General features: G+C 40.0%; 1 protein-coding gene across 6 annotated transcripts in view; it reads left to right on the forward strand.

Moving 5' to 3' along the window:
- Positions 1–644: 644 nt before the first annotated feature.
- The window catches only part of IMMP2L (inner mitochondrial membrane peptidase subunit 2), an 896,337-nt gene continuing 882,784 nt past the window's right edge, over positions 645–14,197 (forward strand). For 3 of the 6 annotated variants that reach the window (XM_063100444.1, XM_063100443.1, XM_063100449.1), the window contains exons 1-2: positions 651–719; positions 1,246–1,318. The gene's annotated coding sequence lies outside the window, so the exon portion shown is untranslated. The other 3 variants (XM_063100446.1, XM_063100450.1, XM_063100445.1) reach the window with 3 other exon arrangements.

A 14,197-nucleotide genomic window follows, 5' to 3' on the forward strand; every position in this document is an offset into this window, starting at 1 on the left:
GTATTTACTTCAGCACTAAGTGATTTGAAAATGCACAGTGGCAGTATCCAGAAGGAAAATAAAGACCAGCAATAATAAAGGCAACTTGGGCAGGAGTAAAAAAGGAGAAAAAAGTATTTGTCTGTTCAGTACTTCTAGGTTCCACTTTCTTTGTAGGTTGTAGCAGCGCAGTTAAGCTTGTGTTATTTGAGGGCAAAAGCTTAAGTATGAAATGCCAGTTTCTTCAAAGTAAACGACCTGTTCTGGTTTACTCTTCTTGGCTTGCCTAGACACAGCAAAACTGAATAGTTTTCCTGTGTGCACTTGAATAGCAAAAAATTCAATAAGGAGTCTCCCAGAGAGGTGGGCAATAGGGAGGCGCTTTGCCACTGGAGCTGTGCACTTAAGCAACTATGGGGTCTCGGTTTTTCTGACCTGTAAAACAAGGGGAGGGGCTGAAGATACAATTTCGAAGATTTTTCAGATCTTTGTTACCCTCCCAGCCATTAGTATAGGGCTGGGCTTAGAGCAAGTGCTCAATAATTGCTTGCCGAAATGAGTATTTTTCCTGATCTGTTGCAAATCCAGGCCAGGTTTTGCGTCCAACGCAGGCCGGAGCCCTAGGGGCTGGTTTTCCGCTGGGGGCGGGTCTTCGCCGCTGGGGGCGGAGCTTGCCGCCGGCGGAGGGCGGGGCCCGCGCCGGGATTTCCCCTGGGTTGAGCTGCGCAGGGAAGCGGAGGGTGGGCGCCGGTTGGCGGGTGGGGGCTGTGAGGCTGGCGGGGGTGAGTGGGCGCGCTATCGCCAACCCCTGGTGGTCCCGCGGGCTTGGGACGCTTCCCCGGGAGTCGGCCCTAGGCGGGGCGGGCGCTGCTGGGAGGCGGAGGGCTGCTGGGCCGAGAGTCTGCAGCGATCGCGAGCATGTGTGCTGCGTGCGCGTGTTTATCTGAGGCCCTCACGGCGGCGGTCTCTGCCTCCTCCTCCTCCTCCTCCTCTGCCTCTTCCTGGCTAAGTCGGGGGGGAATAGGGGCCCAGGGACCCGCGCCTCTGGCTTAGAGCCGACCCACTCCCCGCTGCCGAGCTGGCGCCCCCGGAGCGCGACCTCTTGTCCCCACAAAGGGGACTCCTCTGGCCCCAAGTCCTGGCTGTGAGGAAGCGCTGTGGGGACGGGTTGCCCTCCGACTGGAAGTGTTGGGCAGGTGGTGGGAGTTCCTCAGGCTTGAACACAATGTTAAAGCACGTGTCTGTCTCTGTCGTTTTTACTTCTAGGGTTTTGGCCAAATTGGGCGAGGGCACAAAGTAACCACTTACCCCTTCTCACCGAGGAAGAGAGGGAGAAAGGGTAAGTAAGGAATGATCGGGGTGGAAGGAGCTAGAACTATCCTGAGAGGGAGCAAGGGATAGAAGATCTAGATCCAGAACTGCCCCTGGGGAACTTGGGTCCAGATTGGGTCCTGTTTATCAGGAAACCGAGACCCACCTTCAGAGATAACAGGCCCACTTTTTTTTTTTTCAGGATTGCAGAGTCTGTGAGTTTAACAGCTTGGGCATAGATCCCCTTTAGCCACTTGACCTGACAGAAAAGGGTTGCTACCCTTCACCTGTTTAAACTTGGAACTTTGGTCCTGCAGTTGTCTGGGGCCCATTTTTATTAGTTAGCTTGGACTAATCAAAAATCAAGGCCTTTCTTATTAATTAACAGGAACTCCTCTAGGGAACTTTACCTTTTTTTTTTTTTTTTTTTTAAGATGACCGGTAAGGGGATTTAAACCCTTGACTTGGTGTTGTCAGCACCACGCTCTCCCAGTGAGTGAACCGGCCATCCCTATATAGGGATCGGAACCCGTGGCCTTGGTGCTATCAGCACCACACTCTCCCGAGTGAGCCACGGGCCTGTCCTGGAACTTTACATTTTTAAAGGGAATTCCTCAAAAAATTCCTTTAGGACCGCAAAGCATAAAGTTTAGCAGTATCACAAGTGTTCTAGTTCTTTTAGTACCTTTTCTCAAGCTTATAGAAGGTATTTTGGGGGAGAAAAAATTACCAGGCTGGGCCCTTTTCTCTTCACTTTCTCTTTGATGTCACTTCACAAGCTCTCTTCTGAAACGTTTCCAAACAGCACGTTGAAGTCCTCGGAGGTTTACTGTGATTTTTAGTGTGCTTTTTTTCATTGGTTCTTTGGGACTTTCCCGTCACTTCTTTAGTACACCACTTTTTCCTCCCCTGTATAGTGAAATGAAACACAGCTCCTCTCAGAAGGTTGGGAACCTCTCATGCACCCTGTATGTCCCATACAAATCAATGTTTTAAATTAAAATTCAGATTAGCTAAAAGCAAGAATGTAGGAAACCACATTCTCGGATACTTAGGGTACTTCAGAAGTTTGTGGACAAATAGAATCAAAAGATAATATAAATGTTTCCATGAACTTTTTGAAGTACCCTTGTACATGGGAAAACTAGAATTGCCCTCTCTGGCCATCTTGACATTGGCTGCCTGTGTCCTAAACCTCCTTATTTGCACTCAAGTGGTGGGTGACCACATAAATTACTTTATGAAAAACTAGGAATTGGTTGTTTATTGATGATGGGTTTATTCATTAATTCAATAGGTATCTATTATTTCCTACCACGTGCTGAGCACTTGATAAAAGTAAGATGGTGAGAATGATGAGACTGGGTCAGAGATGGTCATTTTGGGGCAGGCCTTTCACCAGTTTTCCATGGATTTTCTGAATAGTTACATGTTAATTTACAAGATCTTCCCTATACTACTAATATTAATGGTAAATACAGTGTTGTGGGAGAATAGTGTTATTATTTTGCCATTCTAATACTTTCAGTAATAAACTTTCAAGTATGGCCGACCTTGGTGATTTGTGTCCTATAATGAATAGTGGTATGGTCATTTTCCATTGTGACAAATGTATTATACAAGACTTAATATTAGAAAACAGAGAGAGTGTTAAGGATGAAGGACTTAGGAAAATAAATAGTAGACTGTTAACTTGCATAGATTTCTGCACATTTATTTATTTATTTTTTGAAGCAAGAAAAGTTCTTTTGTCTTTTTCTGGCTGTAAGAGTTATATAAGGTCAAAACACAGTTATTTAGAATTATATCTTGCAGGGTTATAAAAAGTAGAAAATGAGTCTTCCATGAGCCCACTCTCATATGACCACTGTTAACAATTTGATATTTATTTCTTCAACTTTTTGTTCCATATGTACACACTAAATACACAGCCAAACTATATGTTATACATACATACAGCTGAGCTATGTATTTATATATATAGAATAGATATGGAACATAATATTTATGTGTATTTATATATGTAACTGTTATCTGGCAAAGTTGTAAGTTTCTTCCTCTTTCTTCATCCTCTTGGCTTTTACCACCACTCCTTGCTCCATTCCAAATCCACATATAGAAGTAGCGTGCCTTGTGTAGTCTTTTAGACATGGGCTTGAGTCCTGGCTCTCACTTTGGGCTGATTAAAACTTCTCTGCTTCTTGATGTGTCATCTGTAAAAACAGAACAATGAGAATATAAAAAAGAATGTGTAAAAACTAGTGCGTGACATAGAGATCCTTTAATTTCCCTTCCTGTTTCTTCGTGTGGTCACCCATCACTTTCTTATGATCTCCTTTTGATTGTGGAAAGCAGTCTAGTACTTTCCTATAGGTGCTAAGCCTCTTGGGTGTTTGCATTTTCAAGGCAGATCATCTGATGTATCTGATCCTAGGATTTCTGAGACAAGGCTGACACCTGATGTGGCTCGATTTCCCCCCATCAGATCATTCCACGGTGCTGTGTAGAGTGCTAGCTTGAAAAATGAAGGGAAAGTGTTTCTGTTATGTGTTTAAGAAGCTCTGACACTGTTCCCAAAGTGAGAAAGACATATTACCTCATTTAGCTGAGTGCTTAAACTTAGGATTTCTATTTCAGAAATGTCTGGCTTATAAGAATTACCATAAAAATGCTGATACTTCATGTCCGAACTGTCATGATTTTGCCAAGTTGCGGGTTTAATATACAGCTAAGCTGTGTATTTAGTGTATCTAATACTGCTCTGGAAGCTGAGAAAGACAAGTACACAGACATCTGATTTCACACCAGACATCAGGTTTTACTTTGCTGAGGAGTACGTTTTGTCAGTAGATTATAGGCATATCAGCTGGACTGCTGTAGTTTGTGGCATTTCTATCATAAGCTCTAGTCTGGAAGGTTTAATATGATGTTTTATTCAAATGACAGCACACTGAAAATGAGCACCTGGTCAGATAAGCACATTTACCACAGGTGTCTTCTTGTGTTATTGTTCTTACAAGTTAACAAGGCAAAATAGTGTCTATCCACTAGATAGACACTAGCAAAAATTTCTTAAAACCTCGCTTAAAAACCCATTATATTCTAAAAGTTATTTTCAAGTTTATTATTTGTAATGTTGAACAACTACTTACAGGAATAAGATAAATAGCATTTAGATTTCTAGGTCAGAACCCTAAAGTTTTTTAAACTCATTATGTGCCCATTATATATTAATGGTATTAAAGACTCTAATCAATAGTTATAATAGTGTTTTGGAGGCAAATGTATTCTGAGTTCCAACCCAGAATGTCTAGACCATATCCCCCTCCATTTTGAGGTAGTGAGGGGTATAGGAAAACTCTGGAGGCTGTTATTCCTGGGTTTTTGGGTGGGCGTTGTCATTGCTTAGCTGTGTGACCTTGGACACAAATTTTTCATCTGTGAAGTGGGATAATTATTCATGATTACTGTGAGATTCAATGAGTGTTTGTAAAGTAGCACAATGTCTGCCACAAAACTGGTCCTCAGTAAATAGTAGTTTCATTTTTCCTCTAGGTCCTGGCCAGAAGAACAAAGACCCCTATTCTCCCCTCTAAGCCCTCTCTGCCTTACATCCAGACTAACCCATTGGCCAGGATTTATGGCCTCAAAGGAGTAGAATTATGGGATCTGGGATTTGGTAGTTAGGACTGGGAAAGGGGTATGCAGAATAATGATGAAGGAGAAGGATGGTGAACTGAAAGAGGAAGGTGCTGATCTTTTGCTCAGTCCAGGGAAGGGTTTTAGCTGAGACTTGAAAGCTGAGTAGGAGTGGGCAGGTTGATAAGCAGCCGAGAGCATTTCCAGGTGGAGCTAATAGCATGAGTAGTTGTGTGACATTATGAGAATGTAGTATGTTCTGGGAGGTCAGTTATATTAGAGTATGAATGGCAAGGTCTGGAGTGAAAGGAGATGAAACTGGATAGTTAATTCAGGGCACATGTTCTATTCATGTGTAGTGTGAGCCACTGACGAATTGTGAGTGGCATGAAAGATAACTAAGAAGTGTGCTGGATAGCTTGGGGGTGGAGTTGGGTAGTGGGTGGGGGCGTGGCAAGATTGGAGGCCATAGAGGACAGTGTGGTGGTATTGACAACAAAAACTGAGATCTCAGACATGGGTGGAAGTAGTGGGGATAGAGAAGTGGGAACATTTGGGAAAAGTATATAGGAGAAGGGAGAATTGACTGGTCTTTGTAACGGTTTGAATGTAAAAGGTATGGGAGAAAGAGCATGCTAGAATGCCTGCCAGGTAGTGAGAGGTAATGGGCAGCGAGAGAGAAAAAGAGGAGAAAGCAGGTCTGAGGGGGAAAATGATGAGTTCAGCTTTGCACATTTCATGCTTAATGTGCTTTCAGGGCATATCATTGGTGAGTTGGAGGCAGTTGGATATAGGATCCCAGAATATCACAAGAGACTGTAGAGGCTGGAGGTACAGATTTCTGAGTTCTTCCCATATGGGGAGTAGTTGAAGGAGGTAAGGATAAAAGTGCTTAGACGATTTGTATGGGAAGAGATGAGAAAAAAGCTAAAATTAAGTCTTAGAGAATATTGAAATTTAAGGGGTACCACAGACTGCTTCTGCCCTGCCCAAAAAAAAAAAAAAAAAAATTAAGGGACACACCGTGAAGGAGAAAGATGCAACAATGAGAAGGGGAGTGGCCAGAGAGGCTGAGAGAAAAGGAAAAGCAAAGCTTTTCAGGCCAAAGGCAGAGTTTCAAGAAGTAGAGCCCAGTTCATATTTAATGCTATAAATCATCAAGTATGATGAAGAATGGAAAATGTTAGAGGTCGTTGGTTCCACTAGAATGGTAGGGACAGAACTAAACTGCCATAGGTAAAGGAGTGGACAGGAAGTGAGCTAGAGAGTGGGGATAGACATGAGCATAGAGAGGAGATATGCTTGGATTCCCTCCTAGGAGATAATGAGTTTATTGTTCTTCAGTCAGGATATTTATTTATTTTGTACATTTTATTGTGCATATTTAAGGTATACAACATGATGTTATAGGATACACATAGTAAAATAGTTACTATAGTGGAACATATTAATGTATCGATCATCTCACGTAGCTACCTTTTTTTTTTTTTGTGGCAAGAGCAGCTAAAATCTACTCATTTAATAAAAAATCCAAATATAGCACAATATTAACTATGGTCCTCGTGTTGTACATTAGATCTCTAGACTTGTTTATCCCACATATCTGCTTCTTTGTATCCTTTGACCTGCATCTCCTATTTCTTCCTCCCTCCCTGTAACTACTGTTTTATTCTCTACCTCTGTATATTTGACTTTTTTTTTTTTTTTTTTTTTTTTTAAGATTCCACATATAAGCAAGATCATGCATTTTTTTTTTTTTCTGTATCTGTATTATTTCACCTTGGGGAATGTCTTCCAGTTTTACCCATGGTGTGGCAAATGGCAGGATCTCCTTTTTAAGGCTGGTTAATATTCTACTGTATGCATAAACCACAGTTTCTTTATCTACTTGTGTCTGTTGGGGTCACTTAGGTTGTTTCCATATCTTGACAACGATTAGGATAGCTACAATCAAAAAGACAAGAGGTAACAAGTGTTGGTGAGGGTGTGGAGGAAAAGGAACTCTAGTACACTACTGGGAACGTATATTGGTACAGCTATTATGAAAAAGGTATGGAGGTTCCTAGAGAAATTAAAAATAGAGCTACCATATGACACAGCAGTCCCTCCTCTGGGTGTGAAGGGAATGAAATCAAAAGATATTGTAAAGATATCAGTGGGCATTTTAAAAAGTCTCCAGGGGATTCTAATATGTGCCTGAGAGTAAGAACCACTGATGCAGACTTATTTTTTTTTTTTTTTTTTTTAAAGAGGGAGAGACAATGTGTTTATGTGTGGAGGAAGGAACCCCATAGAAAAGGAGATTTTGAAGATACATTTGCCTGTGTTCTCCTCGATTCCTTGTTTGTCACGTTTTCTAGTGAATGAAAATCAGGTTGTCTCTTTGCCTACTCTTTCTTGCTTTTTAAACTCGTATCTGACCTCACCCTTAAATGTCCTGTTCACTGTACTCTTTTCTGGCTCAGAGTTCCACGTTGGCTTGCTCTTGCCCCATTTAGCCTTTTTGCACACATTATTCTCTAACTTAATCGAGTGTGAGGAAAAAGGGTACACTTTTCTTCATGAAAACTGTATACAAAAATTTCATAGGAATGTCTACTGGGAGGCTCAGAAGGAAATAACCATACCAAACATAAGGATAGGATCTGCTCTTAGGAACCCTCAGGATAGTGAGAGAAATGGATATGTAAATAAAGAAATGCCTCAGGTACAATGTATGCTGTTACAGAAGTAGAGTTCAAGGTAAGATCAGGATGCAAAAAATGGGCTTTATTTTGTGTGATCCTGGAGGCTTGAACTATAGCTTGAGGTATGGCTTGATTGGCAGTTTAAGGTCTGGTGTAGTGAAGTTCAGGGACAGAGATCAGGGAATAAAATATTCCTTGGTGGCTCCATCTCTTTTTCTTTCTTGTTCTGCTTGGCTTATTATAAGATATCTTTGTCTTTGAGGGAGTTCTTGCTTATATATAGACATATCAGCTTACATATAGACATATGTTTCAGCTTACATTTAGACATATCAGCATTTTCTCTATTTGTCATATAAACTTTCTGTGAATTTGCCACTACTGGTTTATTATATATTAGATAGCTAACAGAGACTAGAGCAATTAAATCACAGTATCTGGGAGATGAGGTCCAGGCATTGATATTTTTCAAAGCATCCCAGGTGTTCTAATGACAGTCAGGGTAGAGAACCATTGGGATAAAACATGGTTTAGAAGAAAAGTCTGGGATTAAAAAATCATAGGTTAGATTCTTGAGATTCCTTTTAATAGCCACATGTCCTTAGTTAAGTTACTTAGCCTTCTCTAAGCCCATCATCGTTTGGAAAATGTGATGGTAGTATACCTGTCCTACCAATCTTGCAGAGTTGTGTGGGTCAAAAGAGGTGATTTGTGTGAAGGAACATTATGTGCAGATGTGGTTATAACAAAATGTTCTATTGACCTTCTCCAGAAGTGGACAGGCTAAGAGCTAGCTAGTTTGTCCTGTAAGATAGTAATCATTTTATGGATTTGGATTTAGTATTTTGCCATCATGAGTATGTTGATGATATATTTTACTATATTTGTATAATGCTACAAAGTTGAAGACCTAAAGCAAAAGAGCAAATCCTTAAAAAATCATCAGTTGAGTATTTCTAGTCTGATATATTAATTATAATTGTTTAAAATTACAGAAATGTTTATTGTGATTAAGATGTCAAGTGTTTAAATATTCTTAATGTTAATAATTTAGTATTAAAATGGTGTAAATTTGTTAGGTGTTTATTTTTAAGATAAAAAAACAACAATCTTCCAGAAGATAATAAAAACTCTGTAGAGTACCATGGAGCACCATAAATTCAATTATGTCCATTAAATATATAGGGAAATATGCTGTGTCTCTGTATTGTGGGAAGCTTGGTATATTAGTGTCAGTCACAGAATCATATGAATGATCATTCTTATGGTATTATAACCTGTTTTAATTGAGAAGTGGTATTGTTCAATGACAAAACTGAACCTAAAACCTAAGGACTTGGTTCTAGGTCTGGTTTCTTTCCTCACTCCTATATGATAGTAGTTAAGGTAGCCTCTCTTGGCCTCATATGTAAAATGGGGATGCATTATTTCTTTGTTGCTTTGTAACATATCAAAAACTTAGTGGCTGAAAACGACAATAATCATTTGTCGTCTCATGGTTGCTGTGGGTCAGCATTTGGAGGGTCTAGCTCAGAGTCTCATGAGGTGGCTGTCAGATGTCAGCTGGAGCTGCTGTTATTAGAGCATGACTGGGGCTAAGAGATTCTCTTTGAAGGTGGCCTACTCACATGGCTGGTAAGTTAGTGTTGGGAAGTTGGTTCCTCTCCATGAGGGGCTTTTCACAGAGCTGTCTTCATGCCATGGGAGCTGGCATCTGCCAGAGATCCAAGAGACCATGGTGAAAACTACAGTACCTTTTATGGCCTGTTCTTGGAAATTACACATCATCATTTTTGATGTATTCTATTGGTTTCACAGACCAGCCCTAATTCAGTGTGGGCGGGGGACTGCACAGGGGCATGAGGTAAGGATCATTGGGGACCATCTTGTGAGGGTTGTCTTCCTGAGAGGATAACAACATCTATCTGGCATAAGATTGCTTTGAATTGCATTTTAAGAATTTATGTGAGTCCTTTGTAAACAATTAAAGCTGCATGTAAATGTGATATAGGAGACTATTCTTTTATCTTTATCTTTTTTTTCATTTTTATTGACGTGTAAGTGATTATATGTATTTGTGGGGTACAAAGTTGACTATCAGTAGTTGTGTACAATATGTGATTGTCAAATCGGGATAGTTAGCTTATTCATCATTACAATACTTAAGTTTTCTTTGTCTTTTGACCAATTTCTCATTATATCTTTATTTTTTATATTATTTTATGGTCAAGAAATCTCCCCATTAATAATAAATTACAACAAAAAGCTATTTTTCAAGTTGTTCACATCTGGTGTAGAAGTAGTGCATTGAATGGGAGAAAATTGTAAACAAGAATGGTGACTGTAGCAAGAACCTGTTGGCCACCTGAGACAGTCTGCGTCCTTGATGAAATCTCTGAATGTCTTGTTCTTTTTACCTCTCTTTTGGCACTTGCTCTACTTTGCATGGGTTAGTTATTTGTGGACTTGTCCTACTATATGTTAGATTGGTGATGGAGTTTGGATGTGTTGTCCCCACCAAAACTCATGTGGAAATCTGATCCCCAAGGTGGCAGTGTTGGGAGTTGAGTCATGGGGGCAGATCCCTCATGAATGGATTAGTGCTCTCCCTAGGTGGGGGGAGTAATAAGTGAGTTCTCGCTCAGTTAGTTCCCTTGAGAGCTGGTTGTTTAAAAGACCCTGGCACCTCCTTTCTCTTTCTCTTGCTTCCTCTCGCCATGTGATCTGCTTGTACTTGCTGCCTGTCACTTTCTGCCATTAGTAGAAGCAGCCTGAGGCCCACGCCAGACGCAGCTGTCCCAGAATCGTAAGCCAAATAAACCTGTTCTTTATAAATTACCAGTCTTAGGGCTGAGCCCGTGGCGCACTCGGTAGCGTGCTGCGCTAGCAGTGTGGCGATGCTCCCGCCGCGGGTTCGGATCCTATATAAGAATGACCGGTGCACTCCCTGGCTGAGCGCCGGTCACGAAAAAAAAAAAAAAAAAAATTACCAGTCTTAGGTATTTCTGTTATAGCAACACAAGTGGACTAATACAATTGGAAACTTCATAAGGTAGGGACTATGGCTTCCTCTTTTCAGTGTTCCCCACCACCTTTAACCTGTGCTTCGTACTTCGTTGATCCTCAGTCAGTATTTGTTGAACTGAATTACATTGCTTGCAGAACTCCAGGTTTTGTGCCTCCCCTGAAATTTCAGATTAAGAAGGTCGTATTTTGCCCAGGTGTTGATAATGGTGCTAGTGTCTCTTGCCAGAGCCATCTTGAAGCCTGTCTCTGATTTGCCTTTGGAGCCTTTACCCACTCCTAAATGATTCAGGTATTTGGACTGCTAGGTGCTTAGCCTTGCCTCCTCATTGGTGACCAAAGCAAGCAAGCAAGCAAACACATAACACCCTCAACAGTCATTCTTACGTGACTTTCAAAATCTCTGTCATTCTTACGTGACTTTCAAAATCTCATTGAACTTCTGCTCAGTTTGGTAACTCCTAATGTGTCTGACTTCTTAGATTAAAAATACCCAGAAGATAAAAGTGTACAACTTTCTTCCATGTAATAAATCATAGAAATTTAATCTTTGCAGTTTTCTCCAAAAGTTTATTCTGAGAGTTAGTTCTTTGTAATGGCACTTTGACATACACACACTTATATATATCTTTCTTTTGAAAAATGTAGCATTTACGGTGAACTTTTGAAAAATCATCTTGCTTATAGCTGGAGGACACATTGTAAACACATTATCAAGTTCTAGTTTTGGAATTGCATCCAGCAAAGGCTTTTTTTTCTGGTGGCTGGCCAGCACGGGGAACTAAACATTGACCTTGGCGTTACAAGCCTGTGCTCTAACCCACTGAGCTAACCGGCTAGCCCCAGACATTTTTCAAAGATGGGAAATGTTTGTAATGGCATCACATTTTGTATTTTTGGATAATTTTGTTTCATATGACGTTCCCATTATGTAGACCAATAGACAAATTCAACTTGGGATTTTTTTCCTCCTTTTTGATCTCTCCTGCAGATTTTCCTGCTGATTTCCTTCTTAGGAATTCTTTGCTTCCTTAGCTACTACCTGCCTTCTCCATCTCTTGTCTGTACCTAACTACCTCCCTGTCTTTGGACTCAGTCTACTCATGATGGTTAGAGGATGTGCTGACTAGAGGGGGCACAGCAGACATTGCAAGGAGTAGTGGATGTGAGAAGAAGGGTTGCACTGAAGGTTAGGGTGATGGCTGAGGATGTTCTTTATTAAATAGGTATTAGAGAACCTGTGAAGTAACAATTAGTCAGAAGATATCAGAGTTGCCATAGATATTTTCCCTTAATTTAAAAAATAATAGACTTAGTTTTTCAATAGCCGTTTCATGTTCTCAGTAAAAAACTCAGCAGAAGGTACAGAGATATCTTGTATTACCCACCCCCTTCAAACATTCATAGCCTTCCCTACTATCAACGTTATCACCCAAAGTACATAGTTTACATTAGGGTTCACTCTTGGTGTTTTACAGTCCATGGGTTTGGACAAATATATAATGACGTGTCCATCATTATAGTATTATACAGAATATTTTCATTGCCCTGAAAATTCTGTTTTCTGCCTATTCATTCCTCCCTTCCCCCAGCCTCTCGCAACCTGTTTTTACTGTCTTCATAATTTTGTCTTCTCTAGAAGTCATAGTTGGAATCATGCAGTATGTAGCCTTTTTGCCTTAATTTTAAGTTTGCATGGTGTAGCAGATTATTTACAAAGTGTCTTGGTATTTTTCCAGGAGCTTATTTGTTAGTAGTTGCTTTAATAAGAGTTTTATTAGTGTCAGATTCAAAACTATTGTTTAGTTTTATTAAATCATAACTATTTAGCATTGTTATTATGCAAGGGTAGTTTGAAGCACTTTATAAATAATTAGCTTCTGTTTTTTATGAATCTCACTTTTTCTTGTGTAAGAGAAGTCCTGTAGTCTGAACACATGGGTTGTGATAGCATGTTGGAAGATAAATTGGGACCTGACGGGTATATATGACTGCTGATATTAATACTGTAAACATTCAGTTAAAATATTTATATTAAAACTTTAAAAAAATGGCATTAAATATAAATTTCCATTTATTAAAGTGGTATTATACTGGAGCCCCCAGGCCCTGTTAAGACAAAGGTCCGGATCACTTGAAACCCTCAGCCTTGTGATGCCTGCTCTTTAGACAGGGTAGCAGATGGGGAATTCTCTAGCGTAGAGAGAAGACCTCCCAGGCCAGGCTAGGCACAATTGAGACAGGAACAGACCAATTGACCTTGTCAGTGAGGATCCAGTTTTGTGGGTGAAAGATGGCAAGAAAGAATAAATGAAGGCATACCTAAGAGTTAATCCTGACACTTGGGCACAGAGAATGAAGCCCTCTCCTTTGCTGTTGTGGGGTTATATGGGGGGGGGGCCCGGTGCCACCTTTTGGCATAACAACACAGCATGCCCTCCAACAGGGTAATCTAACTTCTAAGAAATAATTGAGGATGTACCCAAAGACTAACCCTGCAGGAGGCTCATCACAGCATTGTTTATAACAGTGAAAAACTAGAAACAAATTAAATGTCCAATCGTAGGGTACAGTTGAGTAAGTCAAGGTAAACCATATCACATAGGTAATAAAAACAACAGAAGAAAATTTTACAAGTATAATTCGTGATCACAAAAAGATGCACAGTAGATTATGAGTTGAGAATTATAGGTCCCAAACATTATGTACAGTGTGATTTTTTTAAAAAATAAAAAGATAAACATACAACAATAACAGCAACAAAAAAGTGGTGATATATAGTGAAAAGAATATGGAATTGGGCTATGAAGATCTTTACTCAAGTGCTAGCTCTACTATTGTTATGTGAACATGAACAAGTCACTGTTTAGCTCTAAATTTCATTTTCCTTTTGGAGAAATGGAGATAACATGTATTCCACAGGTTACTTTTGAGGACTGTATGAGCTGTTTGTAAGAATTCTGTGTGAATTTTAACTCATTATAAAGAAATGTGAGGAATTGTTTGATTAATGAGTCGGACTTGTTTGCTGTCAGCAACTTTTAAAGTTTTTAGTTTTGTGGACAAGTAATAAAGAAGGGAAGTAATGATTTGGGGCTAACAAGGCAATACTGCTGAAAAGATGGTTATTTAGCTGTATCTGAGAAGAAAAATGACCACTTTTTTTTTACTGAATATATCTGATTGATTAAGCCTGCTTGTGTTTTCTTGTGAAAGCTATATACTTTGGGATAGTCTTCTGTATGCTTGGTTCCTAATCATATTTATTCATCTAGTTGTCAGCTTGAGATGTTAGTCCTCGTTCCAAAAGCGTGAATTATATTGCCACATTCTATGTGGAGTCAGAGATGCATTATTTCCTATTTATGGGAAGAAAAGGCCAGATTCTAAGGCTTTTATGACCAGTCTCTGTGTGGTTGAAGCCAGTAGGGCAAGGTAGGGTTAGGTAGAAAGATTCTTGGGAAGAGAATAGAAATAGCCTTGAGAAGTTGAATTCCTGAGGCAGGTGATATATTAAATCCAATTCTAGTTTCAGTCAAAATGTTGCTCTAGTTTAA

This window comes from Cynocephalus volans, chromosome 6 (assembly GCF_027409185.1).
Source record: "Cynocephalus volans isolate mCynVol1 chromosome 6, mCynVol1.pri, whole genome shotgun sequence".
In the NCBI taxonomy this organism is placed as follows: Eukaryota; Metazoa; Chordata; class Mammalia; order Dermoptera; family Cynocephalidae; genus Cynocephalus; species Cynocephalus volans.